The 19,536-nt window shown below is 39.7% G+C and overlaps 1 protein-coding gene across 2 annotated transcripts in view; it reads left to right on the top strand.

The window, feature by feature from the left end:
- LPP (LIM domain containing preferred translocation partner in lipoma) overlaps positions 1–19,536 on the top strand; it is a 688,992-nt gene that overhangs the window by 163,061 nt on the left and 506,395 nt on the right. For both annotated transcript variants that reach the window (XM_027109047.1, XM_027109037.1), the window contains exon 3: positions 16,908–16,971. The gene's annotated coding sequence lies outside the window, so the exon portion shown is untranslated. The remainder of the gene's footprint in view (positions 1–16,907; positions 16,972–19,536) is intronic.

The following is a 19,536-nucleotide window of genomic DNA, read 5'->3' as shown; positions in this document are numbered from 1 at the left end:
GGTATTTTGTAGAATGTCCCTCTGACGTTTTCACATAATTAGACTAGGCTTGTGGATTTGGGGAAGACCACCATAGAAGTAAAGCCCTTCTCATGGCTTCGTATCAGGGACTACATTAGATTAACGTGACCTCTCACTAAGATGTTAACATTGCTGTTGATCAGTTTTGTTTTATTATGTTTTAACTAAAGACTATTTGCCTGGGACTGTTAACACTCGGACATCTTGACACATTAGTGGTGACCATCGCTGACTAGTCTTCAAACTACCAGCTTCATACTAACAGAAGTGCACAACTCCTAAAGCAAGTGTCTGCCAAAGCTCAGCTAGAAAATGTGGTTCCGACGTGAGGCTAGTCTTGGGGCTGGCTTCAACACTTCTCCAGTCCTAACCCTGGGCCTTGCCTGTGAGGAGAGTTGAACGACGGTGCTGGTTTTGTGCATTCTTACCCAGTGAACAACACAGGGAGTGGGGCCCACCTTAGAAACCAAATCTCCAACAGAAAGGAGAACACTAGGGAAGGCAGGAAAGAGAGAGAGATGGGCTCTGCCAGACTTCTGGAGATGATCCTTCTCCTTGATTGGCGTGGCTTCATGGCTGCCAGCCATTATCATCCTCCTTCCTATCTTGGGGGAAAAAGTGATAGAGGGAGAGCCCTTTAGCATTTTACAAGGGAACGGAATCTTCCGTATTCACGGACCCAAACCAGAAGATATGAAAAGGTGAAGAGTTTCTCACTTCTTTTTTTCTGTAGCTTCATGCATTGACGCATTGCATATTTACTGAAGTTTTACCTACCTTGTCTTATTCTCAGAGGATACACAGTTGGGTTGGGAAGAGAAGTACTGATGACTAGAGTTGGAAAACAAACTTGATTCAAGACACAAAAGATTTGAGGGTAGAATCTTAGGTCCTCTATGTGATGATATCAGTATCCCATTGGGTAGAGTGGCTAAGTTGCTACTTTTTTAAAAATAAATTTATGTATGTATGTATGTATGTATGTATGGCTGCATTGGGTGTTCGTTGCTGCGCACGGGCTTTCTCTAGTTGCGGCGAGTGGGGGCTACTCTTCATTGCGGTGCACGGGCTTCTCATTGCGGTGGCTTCTCTTGTTGCAGAGCACGGGCTCTGGGTGCGTGGGCTTCAGTAGTTGTGGTGCGCAGCCTCCGTAGTTGTGGCTTTCGGGCTCTGGAGCGCAGGCTCAGTAGTTGTGGCACACAGGCTTAGTTGCTCTGTGGCATATGGGATCTTCCCGGACCAGGGCTCGAACCCGTATCCCCTGCATTGGCAGGTGGATTCTTAACCACTGCGCCACTAGGGAAGCCCTAAGTTGCTATCTTGTTGGGCATAATCCTTGGTCCTCTTTGGTTTTCCTCATCCTCACATATGAGATGGAGCATTTTCTCTCTCTTGCATTTGCTTTCACAGTGACCTACAGTCTCTTGGTCTCGAGGTATAAGGTTGAGAGAAATACTTTGCAATATTGGGTGAGTTGGGTCTGCCCGTGGGAGTGGAGTATCTTAATAGCTATTGCAAAACTTGTTACCTTTCTGCAACAAATGTTTCACTCTGTTAGGTGAAGGTTGAGAAGTTGGAGGTGTGCTGTCCAGTATGGCAGCCACTAGCCACGTGTGGCTGTTAAGCAGTTGAAATGTGGCTTCTGCCACATGCTGAAAGAATAAAATTTTGTATCTATTTGTAAAATAAATTTCTTTTTAATATTCTTTTAAAATGTGGTGGCTAGAAAATTTTAAATTGCATACGTGGCTCACATTATATTTCTGTTGGACAGTGGTTAGAACCTGGGAAAAGTATGGAGCACAGAGAATTGACCTTGTGTTCTCCTCTGAGTTCTAATAATGTTGGCATTAAAAGGAAAGGCTTCAACAGTCATACTTTTCATTTAAAAAAAGTCTGATTCAGAAGAATTAGTTCATTTTACATGATTGCTTGGACTGGAGAAGAATCTGACATTTGGTATTTTCATAATTGAGAACATAACTTGCTGACTTAAAAAAAAAAAATCACAACATTTTGTGCTTGGCCTCAGGTACCAGACTTTGAGCTCTTTGAAAATAGGGATGGTGTCCTTTCTCTTTCTACCATCCTTTCCCGCCAAACCACACACTAACACGTAGAAGGTGGCTAACTGGCATTTGTTGAGAAGCAAAATAACTTTTAAAGAAGTGAAAACCTTATGAAGCTACCCTATATTTATGGTTGGAAGAGAGAAATATCCCCCTTTATAAGGCAACCTTTTTTCTTATTTCAGTCATGAAGAGTAAAGAACATGGATCCAGGTGTTTATTTACTTCTGGATTTAATTATCATTCTCATCAGGTGTCCCTGTCAGCTTTGCTTATGATAAAGAATCTTTTCAAAATGCTTAAGTTTACCACCCCCCGGGTAAGGGGAGACAGAAAAAGATGCTGCTTGCTCAAACTAATCCTCATCTTGTTCAGATATTAAATCCAAGGGCCTGAAGACTGGATTATTCTTATTTTTCCTCTTGTTGAATCCTTTTCATTATCTACCTATGCTTTGGAGGATCTAGGAATACTAATGAAAAATGAGTTTAAGCTTGGGCTATATTAACTTTTCATCTGGTTTTTAAATTTTATTCTGCTTCATGCTGAGCCAGAGCCTCTGTGAACACATGACTTACAGGCCCTTACTCTTCCATTACGTTCATTCCCTTGAGTGTTCCTTCTTCAGTATAAGCCCTGGGGCTGGGTGAGAGAGCAGGCTTTGTGCTATGTTGTTATGTGGCCTGAGCCCTGTGCTGGGAAATTCAGGAGCTCCATGATTTTTGATTTTACATGAATGGTGCAGACTCTACCTAATGTCCAGATGCAGTCCAGGACACGTTGCCTCGGTTAGAGGCAAGGCTTACAGAATCTACAATGGCTTTGTAGCTCAGTATTCCTAATAAAGGCCTCTCAAAGGAGATTTTTTTTGGTTATATACAGCCTATTTCTAAGGCTGTTTGAAGCTTTGATTCTTCTGCTGAACAGAATGGAAGGTAGTGGATTCTCTTGGAAGTGTGTACATGGCAGCTCTAATGAGTGGAAAAAGTATTGGCTTTGGAGTCAGAAGACCTGTGTTTACTTCCTAGCTCTGCTATTTTCTAGTTGTCAGACTCTAGACAAGTAACATATTATCTCTGAGCATAAATTTCTTCATTAGTTCAAATGGGACAATATCTACATCACAGGGTTCTCATATGTTAATAAAGGTGCGGTACTTATTTTGGGGACCAATCCTTAGGCTTTACAAACACTAAATGAATTGGTTTTCTCACACAGGTCTTGTGATTTTGCTGGTGAGAGACCACTAGCCATCTTCTGTCTTCATTTGGAGGTGGGGGAGGAGGGCACTGCGGTGATCGTGTGGTAAAATCCACTTTAATTCTAGCCGTGAGAAAAAGAGCAGGGAAAAGGTGGTAAGCAATTGCTTCTAAAAAGCTCGGACTAAAAGCACTTGATGGATTTGTGCTGGTTTCCCGGTAGACTCATCTCTGTACTGCCCGCATAGCACAATTAATAGTTACTACTCAAGAAAGAACAAATAAAAAAAGAGAGAGAGCAGGCATAAAAACATGCTTTCATCTTCCTGAAGACGGTCCCCTTTGTCAGGTCCGTGGAGCCATACCTGTGAATCATCCTGGGAAGGCGCAGTGTGGGTGACTAGAAGGAAGATCTTGTGGTTCATTTCTTACCCACTTCCTGGGCTGGCAAATGTCTAAGCTCATCTTTCTTACCTGCTGATGCCTTGTCAGTATCCACTACCGTTCACCATGCATCTTCACCAACGAGGGCCTCTTTCTCACATCGTTACTCCAAACACATCAATGTATAGAGAGCCTGTTACTCTCCGGGCAGAAAAAGGTATAACGCAAAGCAGAATCAAGTTTGAGAGGGTAAGCCTGGGGCCATGGAAAAGCACATGGAGTAGGTGTATAGGAATGTGAGTGTGAGCACAGAAACACTCAAGCCGTGTTTGTTTTGTGAGGGTGTGAAATGAGTCACAGCCTTGCTGCAGACAGGTTGCTTCACTCCTGTGCTACTAGATAGAGTCCATGGATCAAGCTTTGCCACTTGCAGTCTTAAAGCTTAGTCATATTAGAAGAGAACTCTGACTTTGAGGATGCATGCCCTACATGGGCATCTAATTCTCCTATAGATTGAACTTCGCAGGCAGGATTGAGGTGAAGGTCATGGATTATAGGGTCCGTTCCTGTGTTTGAGTCCAGCCGAAGCAGGAGTGATTCTGGGCGAGTGTACATGCTGAGTTTCAGTTCCATCTCCTGTGAAACAGGGGTAGGACTGTGTCAGTGCTGGCGGTAGCACATGGAGTAAGGTGCCTGGCACAGAATAAGCTCTCAATAAATGACTGGCATTGTGTTTGCTATTGTTATCATGTCACCACAAGCATTTTCCTTGATGCTGCCCTATAGGGACAGACTGTGGCTACAGGAAACATTAGTTGTGAAAGGGCTTTGTATTAGAAAGATGGAAACTATCTACTGAGTGAACAAAGTCATTAAAGAAAGCTTGGAATCACTTCTGCCATCTTCCTTTATGTTTGCGCTCATGGATCGTTCGGCCTCAAGTTTTGGATATTACCTTTTTTTGCTGCATCTCTGGGATATTTTCCCTTTTCTCGGTTCCACCTATTATTGCCCTAAGACACGTTCTCATTGCCTCCTGCCTGACTGGTGTTCCTGCCTCCAGACTCTCCTAGAACCTTTGTTCTCAAACTGTGGTTCCCCAAGCAACAGCATCACCGTCAAGCCTCTTAGCTTGCTAGACAGGCAGCATCTCAAGCACCTTCCAGACCTGCTGAACCCTGGGGCACATTCCCTACCGGGCTGCATGGCCTACATCCAATGCCACTTGCTACCACCTACCCCCTTTGCTCTGCTTGGCCAGTGTGTGTTTGTTCTGCCTCTGGAATATTTCCTGGTTTTGATTGTTCTCACTACCTCTTTCGTAAGAGGTGGTTAAGCAGGTGAGCGTGTGCTGTGGAAAAGCACTGGGATAGAGTAGTGACCCAGTCGAAGTCACCATTCATAACCTTGACTATGGCAGTAGAGTCTGAAACTCAATACTTTTATGACTTCCCCTTGTGACCTTTCTGCATACTTGCTGAGTGCTTACTATACACCAGGCACTGCTTATAGTATACTCTAGTGGATTAGGTAATTGGATTATCTCATTCTCTTGAAGTATTATTTATTGATACCTTTATCTTCCTCCTGTTTTAGGATGTCAGCTATCTAAAGGTGGGGACCTTGTCTGTTGGCACTGTATCCCCAGCCTGTGGAAGATTGCCTTACATAGGAGAGGCACTTGGGAAACGGTTATTTAGGGAATGAATGGGTCCCAGAAGATTGTCATTTGGAAACAAATCCACATGCAAGGAAAGAAGAGTCTCTTTCCTCCCTATTCCAGATATGTTCCAGGAGAAATTGACCTTAAGTTAGTCTTTATCTTTAGTCTAAGAGGTGGCGCAGGCATTGGAATCTGATTTAGGATTTACTCTAGTGGCCTTGGGTACAGATGCAGGTCCTGAAAATCTGGGAGAGAGGTTCTTGGGTGGCACCTTAATGAGAACAAGTCTTTCTAAAGCCTTAAGTTTGGCGATTGGCCTGGTAGGAAATACAGGGCCTTCTGAGTTTTATGTTCTTTGTGCGCACGTTGTCGACGTGTGTATGTGAACCTTTGATTATTATGGACTCAGCCGGCAGTAACCATGGTGAGTAGACCTATCACACAGCATTTTTCTGAGTCAGTTTAAAATGCTGACAATTAAATATACCGTACTCTTTTAAGCGATCCATCAGTCTCCCTTGTTGTCATGGTGACTGGAGTATATTTAGAAATGTGACAAGTACACTGAGTTCAATTGCACTTTTGCCAAAACATAGTTTTGCAGCTAAAATTGAATTTCCTGATTGAAGATCCAAGTGCTGTTAAGGGGGCATGATCGTTTCTATACATTATTCTGGAAGCATAACTTACATCATTCTATTAAATCAGCAGTTGAAGTCTTATCAGGCTAGTAAGATATTGACACTAGAAGTGGTTATACTTAGAGTTAATGAAATAAAGTGAAAAAAAGACATCTTTTTTTTTCCCTTAAAAGTGAAATTTGGGCCTCATCGATATAACTAGTTTGATGATTAGTACCTTTAAATATTTATAAAAATTTGGAGGTAAGTGTGCCTTTGCCTGTTCCTCCAGATTATATTTTTTATTTAAAGAAACTTATCAAGACTTCCCTGGTAGTCCAGTGGTTAAGACTCCATGCGCTTCCGCTGCAGGGGGCATGGGTTCCATCCCTGGTCCAGGAACTGAGATCCTGCATGCCGTGCCATGCGGTCAAAAAAAAAAAACAAAAAAAAAGAAAAAAAGAAAGAAACGTATCAAGGACCTCCTCTCTCCTACTTATAATCCATTCTTAGCAATATTAGGGCATCTTTTTTCACTTTTGGTCTGACCATGATTGACAAGCATCCTTATTTTTCCCCAACCTCATTCCTTTTGTGTTTCAAATGAAGTGGAGTAAAGAGATAAAACGAACATGACTTTTTGCTCCAACAAAGGAAAAGTCAAAGTTTTGTCTAATCGGGAACTTGGTTTGAATCCTCACTCCCCTCTTGTCCTTTGTCCTGTCACCACAGTGCTGAGAATGATGCTGAGTATGAACTGCTTGCTCGTTTGACCACAGAAAGTTTAGGCAATTATGCAGCGGCTGGGTCATTATTACAACCCTGATTTCATTCCTGGTCACAGACAGATTCTTGTTCTTTTTTTTTTTTTAAAAAAAAACATAATGACATTTTATTTATTTATTTTCTTATTTACTTATTTATATCTATCTATCTATTTATTTACTGGCCTCGTTGCGGCTTTCAGGATAGCAGTTCCCCGACCAAGGATTGAATCCGGGCCATGGCAGTGAAAGCCTGGAATCCTAACCACTAGGCCACCAGGGAACTCCCCAGATTCTTGTTCTTGAAGTGAGAAACAAGAGCTCCTGGATAATTTTGCTTCTATGTTTCCATGGAGCTGAATGCTTTGGTAACTGGGTTTGAATTTTAAGCCCCTGATAATATGTATGTTAAACTGTTTTTATTTCTTTCATGTTCATGGCAAACAGTCTGTTTTGGTAAGGGACATCCTAGTTATAATAACAGTTGGTACGATTTACTGAGTTTTTACTATAGGCCAGGTGCTGTGTATACTAAGCTTTTCAGTGGATCATTTCACTGGAGCGACACAGTAATCTTGAGTGGGTCCTAATGCTTTTTTACATTAAAGAAACAAGTTTAGAGAGGTTTTGTATCTTGACCAAGAGCATCCCTTAAGTAGTAATGGAGTCTGGATTCTGGTCCGCGTGCTGTATTAACCAGAGGCTGCCCCACGGAAGGCACCCAGTGAATGTCTGTTGACTAACCAAAGGACTACTCCATGGTGAAGCCATACAGATGTTTCAGTGTTCCTAAATGCTCACTAACATTGCAGCTGCGTTAAGGTAAACAGGTAGCAGGATCTGAACACAGAACTGAGGCCACTCTGTATCTTCCCTAAAGGTTTAGAACCAAAGAAGATTAGTACGAGGTGGGAAGGGAGCAGACATAAATCCCATCTAGTCCAGTGGTTTGGTCTCAGGACCTATTTACACTCTTAAAAATGAGTTTTTGTTTATGTGAGTGATAGCTAATACTATTCATTGTCTTAGAAATTAAACAAAAATAAAACCAATATTTTAATAAAAATATTTGTATGAGAATAAGTACATTTTCCAAAATAAAGAAATTAGTGAAAAAAGTGGCAACTGGATTCTTACCTCTGCGTTGTATTTTTTTGCAACATGTATTTTGATTAAAATTTATGAAGAAAATCCAGAAAGGATTTACAGAAAGGATTGGAAAAGGAAGTAAAAAAGAGGTAATTGTGGATTTTCTTCTTTGATAATACACCAAAATTTGACAAGTGGTAGTTTCTTAAAGTTTAGTTGCAATGTGAAGTCTGAACTCATATCAATAAATCTTTTTCTTTTTATAATCCATTATATTAAAATCCACTGGTCTAATTTTTACTTTGAATTGATTTTCACCTTTGATTGTGTAACATCATTCACTGGTTATTTGGTTCACGGAGTTATGCATATCTTCCAAATGTTGACATGTTTTATTCTTTAGCATTTAAAAAAACAATTACATTCATTAATATCACCACTGATTTCATCAAAAAAGTATTTTAAGTATTAGGAAGATGTCAAGTGCATAATAGTAGATACAAGGTTTTAAAAATTCTAATTTTCACTTTAACATTTGAGTTTTATCAACGACAATAAATCCTGTTAGTTGTTTTTCTTGAAATGATAGGTTCTTTTGGTTTATTTTTGAGAAAATGTATGATATGACCAAGTCAGAATGACCACAGTTTGTCCGTCATTCTTTCAAATAAAAACGGTGTTTCATGCAAAGAGCTGTTAGTTCATCTCTCAATAAACAATAAAACAATCACAATAATAATAATTATTATTATTACAATAATAATAAACAATCACACATGTGTGTTTCTTGGAGGCAACCATTATAGTTTGGGATTCAGCAGAAGTGCTTTGTGAATACTTCCTACTATCTCACACAGAATATTAAAAAGATGTATCAGTCTTACGAAGAAGATGTGAAAACCTCAGGACCGAGATTTAATAAAATTAAGGATTTTTAATGCGTTAAGGACAGTCTTAAGTGAAACAGTCCCCCTGAACCCCCCCTTTACTGTGGGTGCTTGGTGGTGAAAAGTACAATGACTATCAGTACATCTGGTGCCGCTTCCTTAATTCATGTTAAAACTCCAGCCATTTTTACCCACTTATTGCTTTTGCACCATTGGTGTAAATTCCACGCAGTGAAAAAGATTCATAACGTCTTAGTATTATGAACTTACACTTTCCTGAAAAGGTCTAGAGGACCTACGAGTTTATGGATCACACACTGAGAGTCACTGATCTAATCCAGTCTTTGCATTTTATGACAGAGGGGATCTGGAAAAGACCAACCCAAGACAGCCCCACCTGTTAGTGGTAGAACAGGGACAAGAACTCAGTTGTTAGTGCATTCCTCTTTCTTTTTTTCTTTTATTTTCCTGTTTCAGTTTCAGAAATTTCAAGGTAGATGTTCGTGACGTTCTTTTGTGAATATGGTGATGCCAAAGCATATAATTATTGAACATATTTAGGAAGATTTCTATATTTTTTGCATATTAAACCCTTTGCATATTTTCCCTTCTCTGTACTCACCACTTCACCACTGCTCTCTCTTCTGCTTTTCAATATTTCAGTAGTTACCACTGCTGCCTCTTTAAACAACATGCTTTGTCTTTGCTGAGTGGAGAGAAGGTGAGGGAGCAGTTGACTGCTTATTCATTTTCTGGTTTAGAATTCCAGCTTTGTGGGGAGAAAAGAATCAGTGAGTTTGGGCTGAAGCAACGACTTCCTTCTTCACCTAGATTAGTTAAAAGTCACAGGAAAGGAAATTGTACACACAACCATTATCTTTCATATCACGACAAGTCATCTCACCGGCCAGCCACCCTCGACCTTCAATTCTCTATTAAAGCTTGTTTTCTCTCTCCCCCTCTCTCCCTCTCTTCCTCTCTCCCTCTCTCCCTCTCTCTCTCTCCCTCTCTCTCCCCCTCTTTCCCTCTCTCTCTCTTTCCTTCTCCACTTCCCTGAAGGAGGGAGGTTGTCCAATAAAAATTACTCTTAATTTTGCTTTTGCTTATGTTAATGTTTCATGTGATGTCTTCTTCAATAAAAATTGGTCAGATTTTGAAATTGTAATGAAGGATGCTGAGAGAGGCAGTAGAACCAGACCTAGGCATTGCATTTTCTCTTTAATACCTTCCTCCTGTTTTAGAGTAGTTTTGAGGGAGGTTGGGGGTTGAAAGCAGTTGCAGTGTATGAAAATGAGTATGTCTGGCAAGCCGTAAAAGTAGGTTTGCAGACCCTCAAATGTATTGTTCTCTCATTTTCAAATAAGTTGGATGTTCTTTTGCAAGATGTCATTTTTTCCTATTTCTCATCCAACAATGATTGCTTTCCCTTACCTGTGAACTTTGTGAGCTAAACTTTGTTTTCTAACTTTCTGATTCTTCCCCCATGTCTGTTTTCATTACCCCAAAATGTGATCAGATTTGGCCTTTGGTCACCCCTGTGAATCAACTCTTCCCTAAACCTAGGCCTTTGGTAACTTCCTTTTCTTTCCACAAAACTGATGTTTCCGGTCCTTAGTTACTTGCAAACCATTAAGTCTTTTTTCTTTCTTTTTTAGACTTGTAGCTATGGTTTTTCCCAGCCATTTATTAGGCTCAGAAATTGCCTAGCAATAGTTCTCACTCTTCACAGTGTTTTCCGCTGTGTTGTCAGAACTTCTGGAGCTTGGGTCTGTCCTATGCTTGGTGTATCCTAGGAGCTCCATGGGTGTGTTGAGTGGATGTTATTTTTATCTCTTCTTCAAAGGACATTCTTCAGATTTTTTTATTTTTTATTTTTTTTTTGCTGTACGCGGGCCTCTCACTGTTGTGGCCTCTCCCGTTGTGGAGCACAGGCTCAGTGGCCATGGCTCACGGGCCTAGCCACTCCGCGGCATGTGGGAACTTCTGGGACAGGGGCACGAACCTGTGTCCCCTGCATCGGCAGGTGGACTCTCAACCACTGCACCACCAGGGAAGCCCTGAGCTGTTGTTTATGTCTCAGTATTGGCCAGCTAAATCTCTGAAACACAGAGCTGCACTGGCCCCCCTTCTCATGTCAAGTCCCTCCCACCAGATGTCATGCATTCCTTTCCTGGCAGATGGCCACTTAGCCTCTTCTTGAACACTTGTAATTCTTTGGGGGCAATTGGTTCTGCTGCTGGACAGTTTCATGTTTCATGTTCTCCTTTGCATTGCTCTGAAACTGGATTTTCTATCATTTCAACCCTAATAGTTCCAGCATTGTAGATTATTCAAGAGTATAATATGACTTATACAGGACACATCCTCAGATACCTCAAGATAGCTTTGATTTCCCAACCATCTTCATTCCTCCTTCAGTCTTCTTCTTGCTACTTATGTCCCAGGATGCTCATATTCTTTACGCCTTCCCTATTTCATACCACTTTCTAGAGTTCCATCTTGCCATCCAACTCTAAATGCCCCTTTCAAACTGACTTCTTTTCTTTGTTATTATACTGAGAACAGTATGAGTTTGGGGGCCTAAAAGCTGGGATATGAATTTTAGTACCATAACTTACTAGGTGTGTGAACTTGCTCAGATGACTTACTCTTTCTAAGCATTCCTTTACTCAGATGCAAGAGGGAAATATAATGACTTATAAGCATATTTTTAAGGATTAAAATATGTGAAGGGCTTAGCTCAGTTGTAGAAACATAGCATGTAATAGATATTACTTTTGACTTGATCAATTTTTTAAAAAATCTTTAATTTTTTTATTGAAGTAGAGTTGATTTACAATATCGTATTAGTTTCAGGTGTATAGCACAGTGATTCAGTTTTATATATATATAGTTTTATATATTTATATATATGTGTGTGTGTATACACACACACACACACACACACACACACACACACACACAGACACACACACACACACCCCGTTCTGTCTTTGATTTTTTTTTCCCCCACATATGACCTGGTTTTTAGTATTCATTATTTCAAGAATCTCTCCTTCCTCTTTCCATTGTTCCTTGTTTGGATTTTATTTATACCTATAATTTTAAAAGAAATTTTCATTATCTCTAGATTATTTTCCCTCTCTATTTTTAAATTTTATATCATTTAACATGGTTTTCTTGACAAGTATTATTTTCCTCTACATGAATTTTCTCAACTCCTGCCTACATTTCTGTTCATATGTTCAGCCTTTATTATTCTTCCTGTGAAGAACATTTCTTCACCCCTCTACTGGGTTAATGATGGCTGGGCCACTGCAGGTTACTTAACTTTTCACTGAACCACTTACTTAGTAGCTTTTAGAATCATTTAGTTGAACAATATGCTTTTTAAATTAACTGTTCAGTTAATTTCAATTCAACCGACATTTACTAAGTACTTGTTATATGACATGTATTGATCTAAATGCTATAGGAATTACATAGAACACTTTTATCATTTGTTCATGCAGTCATTCAGTAAACATTTTCTTGAGTACCTGCTAAGGACCAGATTCTGGATTTGGGGTTTGGTTTCAAGAAATTGAATTGGACAAGGTTTCTCCTTCAGTACATAGAATCAAGGAAAAGTTATAAAACAGTGTGGTAATTTTAGTGATCTAGATGTGAAACTAGGCATTATGGTCATCTTTGGAGAGACTGCTTCACCGAACCTCTTTGGGTCAGGAAAAGCTTCATAGCAGGAGATACGCTTAAAGGCTGAGTAGGGGCTTAGAGTCCACTGGAAAGATAAGACCCATATACTAGGGGTTAGTTATGTTTGGTTATAAAGCCAACTTCTAAGTTCTATGTGTTATCATTGACTTCCCCACCCCTGCTGCCCAGAATTGCATACATGCAACATTTGCCTTTTTTCTGGTTAGTTTAGGGGCCTTAGAACTAGTGTTTGGGACCTAATTACTGCATGAATGCGTATTTCTGTATTCCAAAGTAGGAATAATAACATAAATACATAAAAATAATCTCATGATGGTAGGACGCATTACAAAGTCTTTCCCCATCCATCATCTCATCTCACCTGTTCTTATAGAACAGGTTAGTGCCTGTGGGTTTCCTTAGTGAGTATCTTAAGCATTGTTACAGATAGATATTAGCACAAGAATTAGCACTGAATAATTATGTATGGAGGATTTACAAATAATTTTTTCTCTCTTTATGTCAAAGTGATCATACTGTATTGTCTGATTTTATTTAGATCACAGACCAGCTCTGCCCATAACCAGGTATCTAAGGAAGAGTCCCTTCTCTACTCTGTGCCTCACCTGTCAAATAGGAATATTGCTACTATTGTAGCAATATTGTAATATTACAATATTGTAATACTAACAGTAATGCCAATTTCACCTCATTGGCTTGAGGTGAAGAATAAAATCATTAATCCATGTGAAAACACAATATATATAACTGATCACAGTTGAAAATACAAAATGTATCTTTTGAGTGACCAGATTGTTGGCTACTTTGTCAAGGTCAATTCAGCTTAATTAAATAATTTTCACTTGTTTCTTTCACTTGTTTCTGAGGTAGCTTTGTCTTACTTTCTTCTGTTTACCCAATAGTGACTGCTGGCAAGTGCTATATGTTCAGTAAACACTTGTAGATTGCATTTTTTAAAGTACCGATCTTCTGAAGTCCAGTGCTGGAAATTTGTGAGCTACTTATATTTCTGCTTAGCATTCCTAACGCCTCTGATTTAATTTCTAGATTATAAGTTCCATTGATAGAACCCTTATAAATATCACATGAAGAAGATGAACATTACCTTTAGGCCATGCAATTTACTTTTTAAAAATCTGATTAATTTCAACACAATCAGCCAGGATGTCAGAAGATCTCAGTGCCTTTGATAGATGCTGACAGGTGAGGAAATTAAAATCAGGGAGGGAAGCAATTAAATACTGGCAAACATTACTTTAATGAGACAACCAAATTGTTCATAAGCCATGGAGTACGTTGTATTCTTGATAAATGTCTTAGGGTATCAGGTGAGCGTGCATTTAAAAATGTTCTTCATACGGGATTTGATGATGGGAATGAAGGACATTCCATGTCTGTCCTCTAAAGCCTTTGGCCTAATCTCACATTTCAATTGCTTTTGGGGTCAGACTTCCTAATAATCATGTTTAAGATTATGACATTGTTTAAGTTATAAGTAATCCTCTCACCACCACCTTTACCAATCCATAAAACTTACCAAAATGCACAAAGTCTAGACAAAATAATTCTTGGCCTTTTCACAGTGGTTTAGGGACAACCATGGTCAAGACCCATGGAAAGAGAAGTAGAAAAATGTATATTTAATACAACTTCTGATTTAAAAGACTTGGGAATTGTAGTGCTAAAACCAGAACCCAGGTCCTCAATCCCCATTCCAGTGTTCTTTTTAAGATAACCCCCCTTGTTCAGAAAGAAAATCTGGGACCACAAGACTGAAGACTTACTTGTTTATTGGCTTAGAGGAAGTTTTTACAAAGCTCTGTCAACTGCTCATTTGTACTATAGCACTTGTAAAGTATCAAGTATTAAGGGGCATCTATACATTGACCTTAGTGATTCTCATGCCATTTGGTTGGAATTTTTGTTCGTAATGTCAGGATCATCATCTAGAGTTATGTTGCCTAAAAAATGTTCTGGGGTGCAGTGGTCAATCCAGAGGTTACCATGGTTTGTGAAAAACCTGTCGAAACAGGTCTCTCTGCTCTCTTCATTTCTCATGTCCTCCCATTCCTCTCTTCTTTTTTCCTTATTCCCCATCATTTTTCTTTCCTCCCTCCCTCCCTCCCTCCCTCCCTCTCTCTCTCTCTCTCTCTCTCTCTCTCTCTCTCTTCCTTTGGCTCCATTGTTCTCTCCTATTTTCCCCCAAATACAGTAGAAATGAATTATTTTATACTAGTCCCAGCTAGGTTTGGTGAGTCTTGCTTTTGCACTGATTCTAATTAATAAGTTGAAATTTTGTAAGTTAGAGGTTGATCATCCTGATTTCTTTATTTTTGGTTGAAATTGTTTCTGGAGATGAGAACAGTTTTCTTGGGAGAGGATGGGTGATTTGATAGAGAATGCAGACCTGCCAGGTTCTGGGCCAGCAGTCATAAAATCTACAGAGGCAGCCAAAGATAACTGACTTTATTACCAAGACGCTAGAGTGGGATTTGTTGTTTGTCCCAGAAGTCTTTATGGGTCTAGTGGAGAACTCCACTGCATTGGGAAATACTCGAGTTACTGAGGACACGTGCCGCTCAAACCGTGTGAGAAGAGGACGGTGAACTTCTTAGATAGAAGGTTTCAGCTTTTCTGCGGTGTGAGATGAAACTTAGTGATGGAGACCCCTTTACGAAAATTCAGTGGTACAGCCTTCTGTTGTTTCTGTGGCTTGTGTTTCAATAGCTTGCTCAAGGATGTCACATCTCTGAAACTTCACTGGGGAGAGCTGAGAAAGTGTTCATGGTAACCCTGTATCGAACAGTCTTTTGCCTCAGCTTAGTAATGTGTCACCTTCTGGTTAGACCACAGATGTGAAGTCTCTCTCCTTTCACTTGCCAGTGAAGCAGGACTCAGTACTAAATGTGCTTTGGTGCCTTGACAATGGACTTTTATTGGGTATATACTCATTTTACCTTTCCCTCCAAATAGAGCGCCCCCAAATGGAAGCCTGCATCGTGTAGTAGAAGAGTCCTTACTTGTTTGGGGATCAAGATACAAGGTTAAACTTTTATCTGTTCCATGTTAACCACGTGATTTTTGAAGTTTGGTTTCCTGATTGGTGGAATTGGGGTAATAAGGTTTCATTGGGGTTATGTCGAGGATGATTTGAGAAAACATGGTCATGAAATATTTTTCAAACTATAAAGCATAATGTTAAAGATGATTAATGTTTTGATATTGGTGGCATATGATAAGAGTTTCTTGCAGAGTATCCTATCAACCATGCTCTATTCATATCATCTGATTTGAGCCCTGTATGAAAATGGGATATATTCATAAAACTTCTCAGAGGTCTTTACTTCTCAGTAAATCTATCCTTATGTTAAAACAAATCCCCTTGTTCTTGCACTCCTGTTGGAAGCTCCATCTCTCTGAACCTAAAGCACGATACAGGCACAAACTTTAGAATGATCTGTGATAAACCTTCAGGCCATTCACCTAAAGCAGTTTTTTTTTGCTTTTTGGGGTGGAGGGGACACGTGATTCTTAACTTTTGAGGTTTTGTCATTTGGAACAAAAGTTCTTTGTGCTGCTGTTAGGTGAGGCCATGTTAAGATTGATATAGATAAATATTGTGGTATTTTAAAACTAGGGTCACAAATCAAGGAAATACCCAACCCAGAGACATCCTCTAGCCTTGTGTGCTTAGAGCATCATTCTTTGATCATATAAGTGTGGGCTCATGGGAAGAAATGTTACCGTTTTTTATACCACCGCTGTCCATGCCTATAAATATGAAATAATGTAGGAGAATCTTCCACAAAAAGTTTAACTCATCTTTGGCTATGAAGTAGGTATTATGTGCCACATTTACGTGTAAGGAAATTGACATTTGGGGCTTAAGTAACTTGCCTAAGACCATTGGTAAGAAGAAGACAGGTCTGACTGGCTCTAAATCCCATGTGTTTTTGCTACTTCTTCACATCAATCAAATAGCTGGTTTTATTTCATTATTCCCTCTTCCACTAAGTCTAGTGGATCTAGTCAATGAGTTGTCTCTCCTTGTGTTTTCCCACCTAATATCCTACGTATAAAGGAAAGACCACTGGACGAACAGGCAGAGCTCAGAGGGTTCAAACTCTCACTCTGCCATGTACTGTACTATGTAGTCTTGGACAATTTACCTACTTTTTCTGAACTTCAGTTTTCACATCTGTAAAATCAAGACAATAATACCCATTTCCCGTGACATTTGTGAAGTTAATCGAGAGATGTTAGTTCCCTTCTCATCCTCCTTTTCACTCTGTGAGCTTCTGTTTCCTCACCTAAGAAGTGGGTAGAATAATCTCTTCCTGCTTCTTCACCAGGTTGTCATGGGGTGAAATGAGATAATGAATGTGAAAGTGTTTTGCAAACAAGAAACTGTGGTATAGATAGAAGAGTTTATGATTGTTAATGAATAAATAGAGCTTGGAACTTAAGAGTAACCTTTACCTGTTTCATTTACAGACACTAGCATTGCAGTTTGCTGAACCTTGTGTCCACTGATCATTCCAAGAGCTAGCTGTCCAAGGTAAGAGAAGCTTGGCATCATCAAGTTTATGAAATGCTGGTAGGCATCTTAGCCAGTAAAGTTTAAGGTAGATTTCACTCCCAACAGAAGAAATAGTAAGGTATTTCATGGGTATCAAAACCTGAAAAATGGCCAAGACAGTGAACTTTGCCCGTTTTATGTCTTCTTGATTTGATTTCTCTTTCAATTCCTAGCCTTTTAAGGTTCAAATCAAAAGCACAAGAGTCTGGGCACCTTGGAAGTATTTAAGTGTCCACAGTATGGCCTTGTCCTAGGATGGCCTTTTTTTTTTTTTAATTAATTATTGGAGTATAGTTGCTTTACAATGTTGTGTTAGTTTCAGCTGTGCAGCAAGGTGAATCAGCTATACATATACATATATCCTCTCTTTTTTGGATTTCCTTCCCATTTAGGTCACCGCAGAGCATTGGGTAGAGTTCCCTGTGCTATACAGTAGGTTCTCATTAGTTATCTATTTTATACATAGTGTCAATAGTGTATATATGTCAATCCCAATCTTCCAATTGGGATTGGGATTGACATATGTACACTATTGATACTATGTATAATAGTATCATAGTCTTCCCCCCCCCCACCCCCCCGCTCCCCCTTGGTATCCATATGTTTGTTCTCTACCTAGGATATTCTTATCTAGTGCCTTCTTGTATCCCCAGTGAGTATATAGCAGGAGGGCTTTCTCTCCAGTTTCCTGGCTGTCGATTGAGTGCATTTTTCACTACACTATGCTACCAGTGTTACCTGGCTCTGAAGGGGCCAAACTTTACTCGTTGGGTCTGTCACTGCCTCTTAACTGCCCAAAACACATCTCAAAAGGACATAATCTAAGGCTACAACAAAAAAAAATCTTAAGAATACAGGACATGAGTTAGAGTCTTTCGAAACCCAGGGCCTATAGTGTCTTCTTTCCACTCTCCTGGGGAACCAGTGTGAAGGAGTTGGGACTTTGGCAGAAGAATTCATTCTTCTTGAGTTTGTCAAGAAAACAGTGACCAGTTTAACAAAGACCCAGAATAGCCAAGGCAATCTTGAGAAAGAAAAACGGATCTGGAGGAATCAGGCTCCCTGACTTCAGACTATAGTACAAAGGTACAGTAATCAAGACAGTATGGTACTGGCACAAAAACAAATATAGATCAATGGAACAGGGTAGAAAGCCCAAATATAAACCCATGCACATATGGTCACCTTATTTTTGATAAAAGAGACAAGAATATACAATGGAGAAAAGACAGCCTCTTCAATAAGTGGTGCTGGGAAAACTGGACAGCTACATGTAAAAGAATGAAATTAGAACACTCCCTAACACCATACACAAAAATAAACTCCAAATAGATTAAAGACCTAAATGTAAGGCCAGACACTATAAAACTCTTAGAGGAAAACATAGGCAGAACACTCTATTACATACATCACAGCAAGATCCTTTTTGACCCACCTCCTAGAGAAATGGAAATGAAAACAAATGGGACCTGATGAAACTTAAAAGCTTTTGCACAGCAAAGGAAACCATAAACAAGCAAAAAGACAGCTCTCAGAATGGGAGAAAATATTTGCAAATGAAACAACTGACAAAAGATTAATCTCCAAAATTTACAAGCAGCTCATGCAGCTCAATATTAGAAAAACAAACAACCCAATCCAAAAATAGGCAGAAGACCTAAAAAGGCATTTCTCCACAGAAGATATACAGATTGCCAACAAACACATGAAAGGATGCTCAAAATCACTAATTATTAGAGAAATCAAAACTATAATGCGGTATCACCTCACACCAGTCAGAAAGGCCATCATCAAAAAATCTACAAACAATAAATGCTGGAGAGGGTGTGAAGAAAAGGGAACCCTCTTGCACTGTTGGTGGGAATGTAGATTGATACAGCCACTATGGAGAACAGTATGGAGGTTCCTCAAAAAACTAAAAATAGAACTACCGTACAACCCAGCAATCCCATCACTGGGCATGTACCCTGAGAAAACCATAATTCAAAAAGAGTCATGCACCACATTGTTCATTGCAGCTCTATTTACAATACCCAGGACATGGAAGCAACCTACATGTCCATTGACAGATGAATGGATAAAGACGATGTGGCACATATATACAATGGAATATTACTCAGCCATAAAAAGAAACGAAATTGAGTTATTTGTAGTGAGGTGGATGGACCTAGAGTCTGTCATACAGAGTGAAGTAAGTCAGAAAGAGAAAAACAAATACTGTATGCTAACACATACATATGGAATCAAAAAAAAAAAAAGGTTCTGAAAAACCTAAGTGCAGGACGGGAATAAAGACGCAGATGTAGAGAATGGACTTAAGGACACAGGGATGGGGAAGGGTAAGCTGGGACAAAGTGAGAGAGTGGCATGGACACATATACACTACCAAAGGTAAAATAGATACCTAGTGGGAAGCAGCCTTATAGCACAGGGAGATCAGCTCGGTGCTTTGTGACCACCTCGAGGGGTGGGATAGGGTGGGTGGGAGGGAGATGCAAGAGGGAGGAGATATGGGGATATATGTATATGTATAGCTGATTCACT

This window comes from Aethalodelphis obliquidens, unplaced genomic scaffold (assembly GCF_003676395.1).
Source record: "Aethalodelphis obliquidens isolate GAN/ISIS:26980383/991018 unplaced genomic scaffold, ASM367639v1 scaffold1, whole genome shotgun sequence".
NCBI classification, from domain to species: Eukaryota; Metazoa; Chordata; class Mammalia; order Artiodactyla; family Delphinidae; genus Aethalodelphis; species Aethalodelphis obliquidens.
Note: the sequence above shows the minus strand (reverse complement) of the source record. Positions and strands in the feature narration are given on the sequence as shown.